General features: G+C 37.8%; 1 protein-coding gene across 1 annotated transcript in view; it reads left to right on the top strand.

Annotated features, from left to right (window-relative positions):
- The window catches only part of CNTN3 (contactin 3), a 426853-nt gene that overhangs the window by 97354 nt on the left and 310447 nt on the right, over positions 1-19052 (top strand). The window lies entirely within an intron of this gene.

Raw genomic sequence — 19052 nt, 5'->3', positions numbered from 1 at the left:
GTTCTAAAGTTTTTCAAAGTTGTTTTTCTCTGTAATGCTGCTATTATTTTATAAGAATTGTGCACCTAGTTCTGCTCATTTCACTCTGGATAAGTTCAGAGGCCTTCCCAGTTTCCTCTGAAACTGCAAGAGACCTTTCTCAGTCCCTCTCCTCTCTCCCTACCTCCAGCCATTCCTTTTCCTAGATTATCTGTCATTTACTCTGTATAGATCTTGTCTGATGCCTCCCCTAGTAGAATGTGATCTCCTTGAGCAGTTACTATATTTTTACCTTTCTTTGTGTCCCCAGATTTTAGTACAGTGCCTGCTCTATAGTAAGAACTTAATGACTGTGTGCCCTGACTTAACCTCTCCATCCCTAAGTAAAATGAAGAGGTTGGACGAGAGTTTGTATGTAAGGATCCCCAGGGGTCATCTATTGACTTAGTTTTATTATTTAATATTATCTATGTTTTATTATATTTGTATTTATTTTCCTAATGACATTTTAAGCTGGTTCAGGCAGTATTTGGGAGTTCTGTGGGTCACATGGGGCCATGGATTTGAGCTAGATGGCTGTGATAGTTCCTTGAAGCTTTCATAGAATCCTATGGTCCAATGGAAATCTCAGTTGCCCAGGCTGCTCTCTAAGATGTTAAATCATAAAGCAAATGTCAATCTTTGTTGGTAGAAGGAGTTTCCACACTAGGACTTAACCTGCGTCAGTGAAACCACATATCTGGGAAAAAAAATTAAACAAACAAATAAATAAATGTGTGTGTATGTATGTGTGTGTGTGTGTGTATATATATATATATATATATGTATGTTTATATATACTTATATACATTTAAAGAAAATGATAGGAACCTGGAATGAAGTGCTGTCAATGACCCTAGATATTTGTTCAATGCCCTCATTTTATGGATTAAGAAACTAAGTCTTGGGAGATTCAATGACTTGTACAAGGTTATATCCAAGGCAGCACTGAGATTTCAGTCCAGGTCTTCTGGCTTCCAAGTCCGATAGTCTTTCTACTACCTCACCAGACAGATGGGAATGAGATTGTGGAAGGCCTTAAATACCTTTCACAGAGTAGAAAGGAAAGAGTTTTGTCATATTTGATTTTACATATCTATATGATTTAGTCACCAATGGGGAGGGGAGAGTAGAGAGCAGTGAGAGAGCAAAGTCAAAGAATATGATGTGTTTTGTACAGCAGTGCCATAAAGATAAATGCAGAGGAGAAGGGGAATAGCAGGTTTGAGTTGGGGGACAGGGAGAGGATGCAGATCATAAGCTCATTTTTGGATGTAGTAGGTTTGAAGTTCCAACTAGATATCAAGGTCAAATAATATCCATCACAGAATTGAAAATACCAAACTAGAACTCTGGGTAGAGATCAGAGATAAAGCTGTGGAGTGAAAGTATCCCAGAATTCCAGACTATTTTTAGAGAGCATTTAATCTAAGTTGCCTAAGCAGGAACCCTGTCCCCTCCCCAACCTTCCCTCAGAGTTCCCCAACAAGTGATCATCTTGCCTTTGCTTAAAGAATTTTCCTGAGAGGTAGACCACTTCCTTTCAAGAATCCACTTTTGGATTGCTCAATTGTTAATAATAATAATAACAATGATAACGATAATAATATCACCAAGCCTTGAAGGTTTGAAAAGCACTTTACAGATATTATCTCACTTTATCCTCACAACAATCCTAGGAGCTAGGCGCTATTATTATCCCCATTTTATAAGTGGTGAAGACTAATGCTGGTAGATGTTAAGAAACTTACCCAGGGTCACATAGTAACCTCAGACATAGTAAATATCTGGGGCTGGATTTGACATGACATATTCCTGACTCTAAGCCCAGGATTTTACTCACTGTAGCATCTAGCTGCCTTTATGAACATGAGGAAGATTTTCCCAACACTGAACCCAAACTTTCATTTTTGCAGCATCTCCCCATTGCTTTTGTTTCACAAGACAGATTTCCCTTCTACACAATAACCTTCAAATATTTGAAGACACTTCTTGTTTGCCCTGAGTCTTGTCTTCTGACTAAATATTCCAAGTTCTTTAATCACTCCTTGTGTGGCATAACCATGAGACCCTCCATCTTCCTGGGTTCCTTCCTCTGGATGCTTTCCAAGTTTTTCATAAAGTGTTATACCCAAACTTAAATACAACCCTCCACTTATGGTCCAAACTGGGCGCAGAACTGAAAGACTCATTTTGGACCCATGAGTTGACACTTCAGTATCTGTGATCTGATCAATGATGGCATATTTTTGGTTTGTACAATGGAGGGAGATAGAGATTTCTCCAACTCTTAACTTCTCCATCTTCTCCAACATGGCTATAACTACAGGGTTTCAATTGCACCCTGGAGTCCAAAAGCCTCCCGTTGTATCCCAGCTTCACTGTCCCAGCATGAGGTGTGATTTTTTTTGGTCTAGATAGTCAACCTTACTGCTTCTCAATTTTGTCATCTATAAAATGATGGCCAAATTGAACACTAAGAAAGGTTCATTCTAAATGTAAAACTATGTGAATTTGTGAATCAATCTGATTTACATTTCTTGTGTTCCCCTCAATATTTTACATGTCAGAAATGTACTAGTTTTCTTTTTTTCCCCCAAAAGTCCCCCAAGGAAACTCATCAAATTTAAGATTTGGAGATGAAAGGTGCCAGACTTAGTCAAAGTAAAAAAAGAGTTTAAAAATGGCTTGTCAATTCCTCTGAGATTCAGAAATGGCCGTGTGGGAGAGGCCAAATCCAATTATTAGATAGAAATGCATGTGTTTGAAGGTCTGTTCATACCTGGTACAGAATTCTGAATCTTTAAGTCTAACTTCAAGCTTCCTACAGAAATATAAAAGATTATATGTGGCACAAAATCAATAATAGATTATAGACTTTAACTGAGAACTTTGCAAAGAAAGCTTTTAGGAGATTTTTCTCTTTCGGTTCCGCAGTCTGGATCCTGAAACATTTTGTTTGAGCCCTAATGACTTAACAGTGAAGGACAAGGAAGTAATCATGTCCTCTTGTACCTCCAATGTGGTATTCAAAAATTATTATGTTTCTAAATAGAGGTTAAGCTGTTAAAATATCATTCTCTAAGCAGATAACAAGCACGTTTTAAAAACTAAATGGAAGTTTTCTGTATAAACATTTCCAAAGCAGCAATCTATATAATCATGCAAAACTGGAAATTACCTCAAAGTCCAGTAATGGTCAGGTGGCTAAATAAAAACTATGACTATTAAATCAATTAAAACATACAGTTTTGAGGCAGACATAAAAATGCAGAAAGACCATTATTAAAAGTGGAAATGGAAAATAATCAGAACCAGAAAAACTACAAGATATGAGGGGAAAATGAATGGACAAATAAAGAATAGCATGAAGATTTATGACAGGGTTTCATAAACATTTTGTTATCATAGACCTCTTTGGGAGTCTTGCAGGCCTTTGTTGTTGTTGTTCTGTCGTATCAGTCATATCCAAATTACATGACCCCATTTGGGGCATTCTTGGCAGAGATACTGGAGTGGTTTGCCCTTCCTTCTTCAGCTCATTTAACAAGTGAGGAAACTGAGGCAAAGAGGGTGAAGTAACTTGCCCAGGTTCACATAGCTAGTAAGTGTCTGAGGCCAGATTTGAACTCAGGAAGATGAGTCTTCCTACTTGCAGGCCCAGTGCTCTATTCTTTGCACACCCGAGCTGCCCCTGGCAAACCTTATGGGCTCTTTCTCTTAATAAATGTTTCCAAATGTGCAAAATAAAATATGACAAAGGAAACCAATTATTATTGAAATACAGTTATCAAAATATGCTAGGTAGAAAATCACACCGTAATTGCCAACATTCATTTTGGAAGATGAAGATAAAGAAAAATTCTAGGAAAGATTTGACTAGATTCTCTAAGTAGAATTAATATACACACATGGATTTTCCATGCTAAAATGGGGATAAGCGACAATGGTTGGAAAATATAACCTAGACTCAAGGAATAAATGAGACCAAAGGCTTATGATCTACACTGAAGACTCACTATGGTATGATGAATCCTTTCTTTAAGAAGAGAATAAAAATGGTACTTGTGTGACAAACACTGTAAAACAGCAAACAAATGAGGCTGAAAAAAAACTCTAACCGACAAGAAATTGGTCAGATGAAGCCATCACTTCCAAATCCACTGCCTTTGTAGATCATTAACAGCTCAAAGCAAAGGTCAAAGTAAACATAATTTTAGAAGAAAAGGGAAAGGGAAGAGGAAGACAAGAAGGCTCAGGTGATATTGGAGCACCTCTGATATTTGTTCTTTCTGTGTACTGCTGATGCCAAATGAATAAATCAATCAATGAAAAATATTTGTTTTAATATTTATGATTGTGTGCTAAGAATTGTGGTTAAGTGTTAGGGAATACAAAGGTAAAATGAGATAACCCTTCTCTGCTTGAAACCTATATTTCAGTTAGGGAAGATAATACATATAGGGAAGTGGAAGCCGTGGGAGGATGTTGTGTTCTGGGAAGTCACAGGGTTGATGAATGGGACAATAGGGCAGTATATTGTCATGACCATCCTAGAAGCAATGACAGTGTTGATTTGATTGTGCTTCTGAGAGCAAGAGGTAGAAAGGGGTCGGGATGAGTGCCCAGAGCAAGCATATAGTCCTAGGAAGCTCACGGTTGAGAGTCAACTAAGAAAATGGGGCAAAAGACAACAGAAAATACATTGGGTCTACAGCCATTTCCCAGAAAAATGCCAAAATGAAGTAACTGAAAGAATGTAGAAATAACCTTAACTCGAAAGTGGTGAACCTCTTTACTCAGCCGGAAGATCCAGGAGACACTGGTTTTGAGGAGAGATTCCTTTTTGTTTTCTCCCCCTAAAGCATTATGGATAAACATAATGGAAGATCACAGGCCAGGATCACATCACAAAGCAGTGAAAAGCAATCAAAGAGAAAATGAGCCTCTCGAGAGCTTGACCTGAAAGTCAGTTAAGCTAGAGCACCCTGGGAGCATTTATTGATGAACCTGAAACAACAACATGGACAACAAATCCATGAGAAATGGGATGGGTCTACTGGTGTTTTTACAGTGATCTATTCTCATTAGCACCAACAATGAAACTGTCACATTCCATGTGCATCTTGGACAAGCGCTGTGCATAATGAACTCTGGAATTGATTAGCAGGTAAAAAGACTGAGTTGACTTTGAGAAACCGTACCATGCTTTCAGTGATCTCAGGCCATCTGCCAATAACCACCGCCTCCCTTAATCATTGTCGTAATCATACTCCTTTTACACAGTTATTCTTGTTTTGAGGCTACATGAAAGTGGATTGATGAATTCAACAATCTCAAAAAAATTAAAATATTAAGCAACTGAAAATAATGGAAAGAGCTATTGTGGACATGAATAGGGTGGAATATGTAAATTGCAACTTGTGAGCAAGAAATAGAGAGAAAGTCACTGGCTATGATGTATATGACTATAAAAGGAAATGGAGTTGGGCTTGTAGGGAGAATGAGATACTGCAGATGCACAATCTACACCTGGGGTCTCAGGGCAAGGGGAACCAAATTATAATTGGGAAATATTTAACAAAATAAATAAGACCACAGGACATAGATAACATTATATTTTAAAACTAAGTCAATATAAACAGCCTGTAAGGATCCTTATCTATGATTTAGTAGCCCCTGTTTCTATCTCAGTTTGACCCCACTGATCTACACAAAACACCAGCACCTTTTTGATAGAAAAATATCAAAAAGCCTCAAGAGCATTATTGTGAACAATATGGGAAACAATTTTTAGGGAAAAAATTCTTATAGGAAAACATAGAAAAGATTTGCACAGGATAGGAAGGAGGGGATGAGTTCTGACACGTGTAGGCAGAAGGTATAAATGAACTGATAAAATCATAGATTACTCAAAATATCAAAGTATTTCCTTTCTGAGAATAGAGACTTTGAGAAGACACCATGTCTTTTAATGGTCTTTGAATTTTCTCTTAGTGCTTTGTATATGGTAAGTGTTTAATAAAATGTTGTTGATTATAATTATCTCTCTGAGGTTGGCCTAGTAGATATCATAGCCCTTTTAAGGATGAGAAGCCTGAGATTCAGTCAATCAGTAAACATTTGTTGTGGGCCAGGCATTGTGCTAAGTGCTGGGGATACAAAAAGAGGCAAAAGAAGTTCCAGCCCCCAAGGAACTCAAAATCTTATGATTTTAACGATTCAGAGAGTAATGAACTTGTCCAGGGACACAAGGATTGCAGTAGAGTTGGAAATCAAATGGTGGTCTCCTGACTCCATTTGTAGGGTCCTTTTCACCATATCATGAAATTGACTAGCACTACATATGTGGATACAAGGCAGAAGAAATTGCCAATGCATTGTTCTCCAGAGGTGGGGAACCTGGTGGCCTCAAGGCCTCATGTGGCCTTCTAGGTCCTTGGGTGTGGCCTTTTGATCGAGTTCAAGTTTTACAGAATAAATTGTTTTATTAAGGGGATTTGTTTGTGGTCTAGAATCTAGAGCATTTCATGTTATGCATTGAGCACTGTGGGCTTTTTTATTATGTATATATCCTTATATTTAAAGTCAGAATTTGTAAGTGATATGGCAGTTTCTCTCACAAATATTGAATTAGTACCTAAGCTATAACCTTGTTATAATTTAAAAATTTGGGAAAGTTGCCATAATTCATTAATGTTACTAAATGTGGAGCAGAAATTTACAAAATATTCCTTACCCTAAGATATGAAACCAACTGAGTGCTATTAAGTTCTCTTCAGTCATACTTGATGAATGTTTCTGAATCTGTATTCTCATTCGACTTGAGGGAATGATTTGTTTCATTCATGACTTTGTCCTTTTTTTCTCCCCTTCGATGTAATCTCTGTTGTTTAAATAGTTCACTAGGCCCTCCGTCAATGAAATAGTCACTTTACTAAGGTGGACTTTTTTACCTGTGAGTTGCACAAAAAAAATCTGACTCATTGTTTTGGGGAAAATGACTTACTTAATGTTGCCCTGTCAATAGACCTAAAGTAGCAGGAACAGTGGTTAAGCAGAAAGATCATTGACTGTAGAGTCAGAGAACCAGGATTCAAAACTGAGTTCTAACACTGCCTGTGTGACCTTGTTCAAGTTACTGGACTCTTCTGGGCCTCAGTTTCCTCATCTAGAAATAGAAAGGGATTGAACAGGATTATCTAGACTTTGAGTCTCTGATCCTGTAATTGGTCAGTAGTGGAGAATGTTTTGTGCCCTGACCATTCTGGGGCACATACCCTGGCTGTTAGGATCTGGAAGGGACGTCAGAAGCCATTTATAAATGACTCCCTCATTCCATAGGTTGAAAAACAAACAAACAAGAAAAAACTTAGGCACAGAGATATGAATGGACCAAGTATTGTCAAAGGCAGGATTTGAACCACTATCTCCTTGATTCTTAATTTGGGGGGGGGGGGAAGCAAGTATTTCTTAAATGCCTACTCTGTGCCAGGTACTGTGCTAAATGTTTCACAAATATTTTCTCATTTAATCTTCACAATTTTCACTTACCCTGTGAGGTAGATGCTATTATTATCCCCACTTTGTGGTTGAGAAAACTGAGATCCACAGAGATTAAGTGATTTGCCTGGGGTCACGCAGCTAGTGGTGTCTTCCTGATTCTAGGTTCAATGTTCTATCCATTGGGCCACCTAGCTGTAATCCAGAACTTGATCCCTTTAGATTAAGGTGTTTATTATGATGACAAGACAGACATCATTCCATCTCAATTTGAGAGAATTTTCAGACAATCAGTTTAGAGAAGAGATAGTATGGGAGGTCAATGATAGAGATCTTCAAGGATCAGAAGGGCTTTTATCTAGAAGAGGGATTGGTCTTATTCCTTGGACCCAGGGGCCAAGTGTGAGAGACAAAATGGATAGAAGTTGCAGAGAGATAAAATTCTGACTTGTTATAAGTAATTTCCTAACAATCTGAGCTGTCTAGAAATGGAATGGACTTTCTCAGGTGGTCATCGATTCTCCTTTAATGGAAGTCTTCTAGTGAAGGCTTGATGACACATATCGTCTAGTCATAGACAGAATTCTTGTTCAGGTACAGGTGGGATTAGAAAATGGCCTCAAAAATCCTTCCCAAATCTGATTTCTTGAATTTGTGACACTACCTTGACCGTGGTGCTGAAAGGAACATCATGGCAGAGGAAACTTTAAGAGTCTGATTAGTCATGACTATGCATGTTGGATGCTTGGGAATTCTTGTATTGATGCCGGGGAAAAGTGTGATTCATTAGCAACAAGGGAGTGAATCCATACGGGGATAGATAAATATAGAATGCAAGTAGCATGAGTGAGAAACAGTTCAATATGAGTGGATTCACTGAAGGAAAGGAGAGATGAGAGAGTGTGAGATGATAGCGTTAGTTTTAGGGTAAGCTTTGAATATGGCCCGCCTTGGTTATATGTTGTACAGTGATGTGAGAAGGGCTAGTTAAAGGAGCCTAGGTCCTGGTGTCCTCTTTATGCACTGGAAAGCCAGAGATTAATAATGAAAATTTGTTTATTGGGTTTAGTTTCATGCTACTTCCCTGAATATGGTATTTGTTTTAGCTCTTGCTGTGTTTTTTGAGAAGTGAGCACCCAGGGGAGACACAGGATGAACTAGAGCATGGAATGTGTATGATTGTAAGTAAATGTTTCACCATATAAGTGGTGCCTCTGCATGAGGTAATATCTCGTAATTCACAATTTAAAAAATTGATTTCTAATACTTTGCTGTTTGTCCTCCCCCACACCTTGACCAGTAGAATATGTTTATGGGACCGCTGGCTGGGGTTACCATGGATATGGCAATGGGGCCAGAATGATGATAAATGAACCATGTGAACATGGTGATATGGCATCAATGACCTTGGCCTCAAGTAGCACAGTTCTTTCCCTTACCACCATCCCCTCATCATTTGGGTAAGCAGAAAGGCATGTATAAGCTCATGGAGTTAGAGTCCAGGGACTCATTTCTACAAGAGTTGCCTATTAAGTGCTTACTTCCAGAGGGGGTTACCTGTGCTACTCATAGGAGTGCTTAATTGGTTAATATCATGTAAAAGTCTCAGAAGAAATGAAGCAAAGGTTTTAATTAATGTCTGCCACAGATGTCCACCTCCCCACCCCACCTTCAATTGTAATGAATACTAAAGACTGTTAAATCCCCAGGCAATGCTGAAATGTCACTTTCCTTGAATATAATTATAATTATGAATCCTCTTTACTACAATTTTTTAGAAAATCCTACTCTGTTGCCTTATTATGACATGAATTTGACCCTGAATTCTTGAAGGCTATCCTATCTCAAGCAATGGTGGGTTCTATGAGACTAGAGAGGCTTAAAAAAATAATCCCAGGAGCAGACTGTGTCTGCTTTCTGAGAATTAACCTACTAAGAATTGAGAGGCTCACCAATAGTAAGTTGGCCAGTAGGTGTCACATTTTATTAACCATGGACAGCCATGATAGAAAAGAATTTTTAATGACCTTCATTTCCATGTCTTTCCAGTCCATCCCTACTTATTCAGAAATAGGGAGTGGCAGAATAGAGGGCAGGAGGTGCTAGCAATCACAAAGCTTTTAGATTGTCTTTTAAGGCTCATTGAATTACTTGGTATAGAGATGTGACATCTTTGTCCAGCTGACCAATAAATTGGTGTAGTATTGGAGTAACTGAACCACAGTCATTGGACGTTCTTGCAATAAATAAAGCTGGAAGAAAAAAACAGAAGTTGGAACTAAATGCACGATTGACTCTCAGTTCTGCTTGGGAAGGTAAACAAATTAGTTGAGGGAGCTGGTTTCATTGTGTGCCCACAGGCAATAAGCAATATCATTTCATGGGACATTTGGCCATCTTGTCTTACAGCACTTATTATAAGCGTAAGCAAAAAGAATAGCATGAAGATAATTGGAGCTTAGGCCCTAGCATCTGTTGTGCAGTATCAAGTGGTAGACATTTTTTACAAAGAATTTGACAAAAACTTCCAAACAAAGTCATCATATACTGTGACTTCATTGTGAAGGTAGACAGAGAAGAGGGTGATGAAAAGTCCATTGGAAAATATGGTTCCAGTTTAAGTGTACAAGAGCCTGTAGATTATTTGGAAGCCTGAGGGCAGCTCAGTACAGTACTGGATAAATATATAAGTTCATTAATAAAATACTATGAAGGAGTAAGGTAGAAGTAATATTTTTTCATATATAGTGAAATGCAATGTAAGTATATTGTACAAGTCACATTGGTTTTATGTATGCTAGATTGATTATTTAAGGTGCCTGGGCTTCTCTACCACTTGATACACACAAAGACCGACTGGGAGAGTTTGTGCCAGAAGTTTTTGTTTTTTAATTTTCACTCCCTCCAGCCCCTCTCCCATTGAGAATGCAGAAATACAATACCACATCTAGATCTAGATACATAGTCAGGCAAAACATTTTAAGAAAAAAAAAAGCAAGAAAAAGAAAAAATAAAGTGAAAGAAAATATACTCCAATATACTGTCAGTTCATTCTATCTCTAAAAGTGGATAGCACTTTTCATCATGAGTGTTTTGGAATTATCATAGATTATTGAACTGATCAGAGTAGCTAAATCTTTCACAGCTGATTATCATTCCAATATTGCCATTATTGTGTGCAGTGTTCTCCTGGTTCTGCTTACTTCCTCACTTTGCATCAGTTCATATAATCCTTACCTGTTTCTGTTTTTTTTTTTTCCTGAAATCATCTTGCTCGTCATTTCTTATAGCACAATAGTATTCCTAGTATTCTATCACAATTGTATAACATGACTGGTTCACCCATTACCCGGTTGATGACATCCTGTCAAGTTCTAATTCTTTGCCACCACAAAAGAGCTGCTACAAATATATGTTTACATATATATATATTTACATGTGGGTTCTTTTCCTTTTCTTTGATCTCTTCAGGTTACAGACCTAGTAGTGCTATTGCTAAATCAAAAGGTGTGCACAGTTTTGTAGCCCTTTGGCTATATTTGTTCTCCAGAATGTTTAGACCAGTTCACAGTTCCTGCATCAATGTAGCTAGTGTGTATGTGTGTATGTGTGTGTGTGTGTGTGTGTGTGTGTGTGTGAGACAGGTTTTGCTGGAACTCTTTCTGCCCTGTATGGAACACCTTCCTGACCTATAGTTACCATGGTGGTGACTATGGAGATAGCATTGTTTTCTTAAGTCAGAATCTTTTTTTTCACCTTTAGAAATGATATACTTTTATCTCTTGTTATCTGTAAAGTTGGTTATATCACATTTTGTGATCCTGGAGTTTCTCATTTCATTGTAAGCCCTAAGCCAGAATCATTGGATTAGCCAAGGTTAGGGCTGGCTTAGAATAAAATTAACAATAAAGTTGATTTCAGACATAATGAAAGTCTCAATCCCAAGAGCATTTATAGATGGAGCTAACAGGGGGACATTAAGTAGACAGAAAATGGAAAAAATGTGTTAATGTTTCCATAATGATCTATCTGTCCAGTAAATGAGCATCGGTCCCCCACAGATGTAGCCTAACACCTCCATTCCTCATCTGCTATACATGCATATAGACATTGTGCTTGAGAAGATAGTCAGGAAAAGCAGCCAGACAGGAACAAAAATCGGTGCAAAAACCAAAGAAATCCATACTGAAGGCAACACACCTTTGAAAGTATCAAGGGATTTGTTTTTGCAAGATATTTTTAGGAAGAGCAGAAATAAAAAAAAATTGGGAAAATCATAGCTCAGTTTAAAGTGCTACCCAAGAAAGGTAACTGAGAGGCAATCACACATATTCCTATTTTTCTTTACTCTAGACACACAATTACATCAGTGTAGGAAACTGATGATGTGGAAATTCCTTCTACTAGGTAGATCAGCACCTGCTTTGCTACCAAGAGAGTTTCCTGGGCTATCAAGGGGACAGGAGTTTGCTCAAGGTGGCAAAGACAGTCTGTTTCTAAACCTGGACCTGGTCTTCCTAACTCTGAGACTGGCCCTTTATTCACTATCTGCCCTATTTGTCATTCCTTATCTTGAAAAAAAAATGTTATGAGATTGACCTAAACAATATGTCAAGGGTATCCTTCACGAAAACATGAAAAGGAATGGCTAAGCTTTTACAAACTGTTTCCTATTGTAGACCATATCTTCAAAGTCACACAATTGGCTGAAAGTTGCAGTGGATGAAGGATCCTATAGTGTTTATTGTTTCTTGATTACAACAAAACCAAACCAGACACACAAAGAAAACACATTTCATTCATTAGAACAAAACATAGCCTTAAAAACTGTCTATCAAGAAGATGATAAGAACACAAAAGCCTCTTTGATAAATGCAGCCCCAGGAAGAGCCCAGGTCAATAACCTTCCAATGATTAACGTCAATCAAGGCATAAAATGGAGACCCTTATGCCCTGTACTCTCAGGAGGAGACCCTGTGCCAAACTTCAGTGGAATGTAATGGAAGAATATAAATTAAGTGACTCACTTGTACCTAGTGCTATGCTAAGTGCTACAGATACCAGTAGAAAGTAAGGTATTCTTTACTGACATGAGCTCAAATTTTAACTAGGGGAGACAACATATGTGGGCGAGTTTACAACAACTGGAAAAACCTGGTGGTCTTAGGATACAGGAAGTGGGGGGATTAGGGTTAGGATTGTCCTGATGATCCTCTATTATTACAAATATTAGAACAACACCATCTCCAAAAAACCCCACAAAGTTCGGAGTTACCCCAAAGGCAATAGAGAGATACACAGTGGTTATGATTACACATAAGAAGTGTCCTAAAACATATCATCTGGAAATGTATGATGAGTAAAGGAAGTGGGCAAATTGTATAAAGTGAGCAAGGGATAAAGGTGGACAGCTTATGGGCTTCACAGTTACATAAAACGTTTCAAAAAAAAAAAAAAGAAAAAAGAAAAAGACCCAGAGGAAGGGCTTTAAAACATTGGTGCAATCTTCTGAGGAGGATCTGTAAACAAGTATCACAGGATGAGAAGGTGAAAATGAATTATAATATGAATCGATATAGTAAGTACTGACATCATGATACCATAGTATCATAGATTTAGAGTTTAAAAGCCATCAAATTCAACCTCATTTTATAGAGGAGGAAACTGAGAAACACAAAGGTTGAATGACCCACTCAAGGTTACGCAACTAATCTGTGACAGAGTTAGGACTGGAAAATAGGTTCTCTGACTCCAGATTCTAGTGTTCTTTCTCCTGTACCTCCATTGAGATTTTGAGGTACAAGTACAGTGAGAGTCTAGACAAATATCTCAATATTACTTTATATTCATAATTCACTTTTCCCACAATTCATCATTGCTTATAAATTGCCAAATCACTGTGCAGGTTAAACGTGGGGTGACTATAATTCCCACCTTCCATCTGGAGTGGGTCTCATTATAGACCCACTGGTATCTTGCCAGAACTGTGTGTGTCGCACAGAAAATTAAGTGAGACCTTCAGAAGACAAGGGGGGAGGGCAAAGAAAGAATTGGGGCAGGTTTTACCTCCCAATTAATGGCCCAGCTTATACGGGTAGGGTTAAATCATATCATCTAATGGCAAGAAGCAATCCCAGGTGGGACACAAAACATGATGAGAAACTGGTCCAGGAACTTCTCTGCTCAGTTGGAACCCCAGCTCCAGGGCAACAACAGAGCAGTATGTTTTTGTTAGAGAATGAAGGAAAACATGGAGAGCTGCCCTTAACCATCATGTTATCCTTGCTGGCTGTTGCCACTTAGATCATTTAATGAGCTGTGGAAGGTACTTCTGCTCAAAGTCCTTACTGTAGCTGATCACTTCACCCAGGATAACATTATATATTTAAAATGGTATCTTTTTTTTTTAGTTTCCATTTATAAAGAAATCATAGTCTGTCAGAGCTGAAAGTGAGCTTAGAGGTAATCTATCTAGGTCATTTCTCTCTGAAGGACGAATCCCTTCTGTTTCCCTGGCAAATAGTCTTCTAAATTCTGTTTGAACACCTCCAGTGACAAGGAAATTACTACTCCCCAAAGCAGCCCCTCCATGTAAGGGCAGCTCAAAATGATGATATTTAAGTACTTCATGTTGTTGGATAAACATAGAATAATTCTTTCTCATCTCCTGAAATGAATGGAGAATAAAAAAAAAAAAAAGATTCTTGCCCTCTGGGATGGGGAGCTCTGATAAGGGAGTTTTCATCTTATCTTGTCCAGAACCAGGCCATCACACCCCTTCTTTTGCCATATCCAAACTATACCATACCGTGTCATTATACACATAACCTGAAGTCCTTCTTACCTCAAACTAGTTTGAATTAAAGAGAAGTTTCCCCTTTAAATGTTGTCTTTCACTATGTGAATCTAAGCTCCTTAGAGGGCAGACACCACCTAGCTTATATTTTGTGCCCAGCACAGTGCTTATGGCATGGTAGGCACTTAACAAATGTTTTTTGGTTTTTTTTTCATTCGTTCGTCCTTGTGGCTTAAAATTCCATTGTGAAACCAGCAATAGAAACTTTATGGGTATCAATATTTATAAATTCAGTACCAGTGAAGTTTCTAAGTATTTCCATTAGTAAAATTTTATTGCTATCTTATGTTTTTTGTATCACCTACATTTTCTTCTTTCCTTATCTTCTGACCTCTGATCCTGACAAAAAGAACTACCACAAAATATAACTTCAGTCAAACTAACCATCATTTGGAAATCTATAATTATAATTGTGTACATTGAGGTGACAAAATAGCACTCTGATCAAGGGCTGGGGAAATAAAACAGCCTTTTCCACTCCCACCTACCCCCCTAAAAAACCCCAAACTAACACCCATGAATTTGAGCTATCTGTACTATTCTAACTTTGGTTAAAAAACATGTGTTAACCAGATTCCTCTTTTTAGTATATTTGGTATGTTACCAATGGTATCTGGATCATACTCTGGATCAGCTCTGATAGATTGAAATCCTAGGTGAGCCAGCCCATGAAACCTATTCTGTTCCTAAATTGTAAGGCACTGTTTTCTTTTATATCCCCTTAACACAAATGCCTCTCTTTGTGGCCCTCTTTCATTAAAATGGTGTTTAAGAAAGGCTTTGAAAACAAGGTGAACTTTTAAAGTTCTCTGAGAAAGACTCTTTTCAGTCGACTTGGGCTGCGTTTTAATAGCACCGTCTTCCCATCACCAAGACGATGATCAAAGATGTTCATTGAATTATAATTAGTCCCCAAATAGATTTTTGGGGGAAAAAAACCCATGAATTGATGGTTGTTGAATATAGCAATTTAAATAAGCTGTGGCCATAAACTCAACTGACTGTCATTTCCCTCCAAGATTTGTCTGCAGCTTAATATGATGTGATGGCTGAGAAACAGAGATGTCACTGATCTCTGCTTATAAATCTTGATGTCCTCAATGTTTTTACAGATAAACTTATTTCAAATCATCTCGTCTATTGCAACATCCTAAATCTTGAATTGAGTTTCATTTATCCCATTTAAATCTTGACAGTTTATCAGAGAGTGGATGCGTAAGTTCAAGAAACAGACTTGAAGTGTTCTTAGTGCTTTTTTGTTCTTATTACCTTGATCTTTCATCATTGAGTTTTAGATTTATAGGAGCTGAAGGTTGACCAGCAAGTATAAAGACTTTTAAAAAAAAATCTGTTTTAAAGAGTATATAGAAAATGCCTCAAAAGATCAACTGGCCAGAAAGATAAGGCGGGATCCAATTTTATTTAACATGCTACCTTTGTAGCAGGCATTGTGTTAGACAAAGGGGATAAAAGACAAAAAGGAAACAGTGTTTATCTCTGAGTCTCTTGAGGGTAAATGGTAAGTACTCAGAATACATACATTTAATAATTGGGATTTGGAAACAGGGGGAGTAGTAATTGAGAGAATCCTGAATGGCTTCTGTACCAGCTGGTACTTGGGGTTATCTCTAGATCAGAATTCTTTATTTCAAGGGGACTATAACCTTTGATTGGAAAAAAAAAGAATAATATATAACAGTGTTAGGCAATGTTATATTTATATGATATAAAATATTACATATGTATTATATATATTCAATATATATTTTTCCTTATTCACCTCTCACTGAAATTTTGCATTTCATTCAATTTTGAATGTAAGCAAAAAAGTATACCTGTATTAGTAGGACCTGGGTCTTCTCGTCAATAGCAACCTTAGCTATTTTCCTATAGGCTGCAGTGGCGGTTAGGAAACTCAATGAATACAGCTCTGGGCCTGGAGTTCAAATATGGTCTCAAGCACTTCCTAGCTTTGTGACCATGGGCAAGTACTCAACCTCTGTTTGCCTCAGTTTCCTCAACTTTAAAATGAGGATGATAATAACAACTACCTCATAGGGTGGTAAGAGCACTTAGCAAAGTGTCTGGCACCTAGTAGATGTACATAAGTGATTATTCACCTTATCACATTTTATATCACATTATAATTGCTGATATCTCAAATGGTATCAATAATGAGCTTATGCTCATTATTCAAAATTACTGTAGTTAAGTCTGCTACTATATATCTTATATTCCAAATTTGTTTATTGAAATTTTGTTGATTATATTTCAAGATGATTGATTTTCTTTGTGATTCCATGTATTTTATTTTATCTATTTAAAAACATTATTTTGAGAAGAGATCCATAGACTTCACCAGACTGCTAAAGAGAGCTGTTACACATATGCATGTACATACAGACATATACACACAGACACATGCACACATTTAAAACCTCCTTTGCTAGATGACAGAAGTATTTTCAGGCGATATCTATTGATTGGTTCATAGGCATCAGCAAATAAAGCTTACGTTCAATCCAGTTTGATTTTTGCTTAAGTGCTAACCTGTCTTAAACATTCATCATCTCAACATCTTGTTTTAATATATATTAGCAAGATAGTGGGCAGCTAGGTGGTGCAGTGGATAGAGTGCAGGGCTTGGAGTCAGAAACACTCAACTTCTTAAGTTCAAATCTGGCCTCAGATAACTTCCTTGCTGTGTGGCCTTGGGCAAGTCACTTAACCCTGTTTACCTGAGTTTCCTCATCTGGAAAATGAGCTGGAGAAGGAAATGGTGAGCTACTACTGTATCTTTGCCAAAGAAACCCCAAATGGGGTCATAAAGAGTTGGACACAGCTGAAAAATGAATTAATGACACATAAGCTAGATAGTATGGCATAGTGGATAGAGAGCTGGTCTCACAGTCTGGAAGAACAGGGTTCAAGTTCTGTTACTTAAATCTATTGCCTTGTTACCCTGGGCAAAGTACTTAAGGCATTCTAAGAGCTGTAGGTCACTCTCTAAAAATATGTGTTAGAGACCATGCCGGCTGCCATCGAGAGAGGGAGTTTTAGTACCTGATAATTCTCTGTACCAAGAAAATCATAGGGGTAGCTCCTATCCTTATCCCTGCTATTCACAAATATACTATGCAATTCTTAGAATTAATGTATACGTAAAGAGACAGTGACTGAGCTTGCAGTTTGAAATATCAACTCATGGGGACAGTGTTTAGTTCAAATCACTATTTCCTTCTCCTAGCTTCCAGAAGAAAAGTTCCTTTCTTTTTTGTTGTGTTATTATTGTTGTTATTATTTCCCTCAGTAGAATGTAAGATCCTTTAGGGCAAGGTATATTTCACTCTTGTCTCTGTTTCCCCAAGAGCTGGCCTAGTGTATGGCATTTAGTGGGTGCTTAATTAATTCTCGTCCTTGTCCTTATGTTCCTAGTATAGATAATAGGATGATAGATGAAGCACTTAGTGGATGGGTATCTGGGCTGTATCGTATTATAGATGTCCCCAGGACCAACTGAAATGTGGTAGTAGCTTCTGCTACACGGTTTCTCGAAAAATACTAATAATACTACCTTAATGTTGTATTAAAAAAGCAGTGGTTGGAAGCTGTGCATTGTAAATATGATCTGGAAAACCTGCAGCATATTGATTAGTGGTGTTTTGCCCCAGTAGAATTAAACGGATTGGTTGTTAATCCCTGACAAAGTTTATATAGCTTCCTTTGCCCTCAACCATTTTTGGCCCAAACCTGTGACATCATCAGCCTGGGGAACTCCTGGTGTGGAAGTGTCTTCATCTGTTGCTTAGTGTTACAGAGTGGTCTGGAGGCAGGGGTGGGCTGGTATTTAACAAATGAATCCTTAATATTTAGCACATTTTTATCTTTCTTATTTAATGAATGAATCTCCAGAAAGAAAAATAAGACACAGTTTTAAGTTTCATTTGCATTCTTAACATTTTCTCCATCACTTCCTGAAGTCTAGACAGTCAACAAAACAATAAATCACGCCCTGATTTGTAACGTTTGCCTATTTGCCAAATGCAATGAAAATTCCACATTTGGCTCTGGGCATGAAGCTGGTTCCATCACAGGACTACCTGGAGGCATTGAGATGTTCAGAGAATGGCCCAGAGTCATCCAGTCAGTTTGTGTCGAGGCCCCTAGGGCTTAGGCCAAGTTCTTGATAACTCCAAAACCTGCCTTTTATCCTCTCTGCCACACTGACTTGCACCCTCAAAAGCACCCTTGTTCTGTGGATGTGGAAGGATGAAAGGGGTGGTGAGAGTATGGGGAGATAAGCTCCTCTTAAGATTTTTCATTCACGCACACATTCATTGATTAAACATTTATTAAGAGCCTACTATATGAAAAGCTCCATGCTAGGTGCTGGTAGAGATAATATAATGATAAATAAATTATGATGCTTCTTCTGAGGAGCTACTGTTATTCCTTGAACTGCCTAGAATCATATTCTATCATAGAGCAGAATGTAAAACTAAAGAATTCTTTTGCTTTTCCAAAAAACTCTTCACTTTGGCCTGAGTATACAATTTAAGAGCGTATCTAAATCTTTTAAAAGCATCGCAAGAAGGAAGAATATTGAGACCGGTAGGTAGCATTATGGTGTGTCATCAGTATCTCATTTTGTCGAAACCTTCTTTCCAATGAATTC

The sequence above is a fragment of the Vombatus ursinus genome, unplaced genomic scaffold, assembly GCF_900497805.2.
Source record: "Vombatus ursinus unplaced genomic scaffold, bare-nosed wombat genome assembly UNPS02014773.1, whole genome shotgun sequence".
NCBI classification, from domain to species: Eukaryota; Metazoa; Chordata; class Mammalia; order Diprotodontia; family Vombatidae; genus Vombatus; species Vombatus ursinus.
The sequence above is the reverse complement of the archived record's forward strand: the minus strand, read 5'-3'. Positions and strand labels throughout refer to the sequence as shown.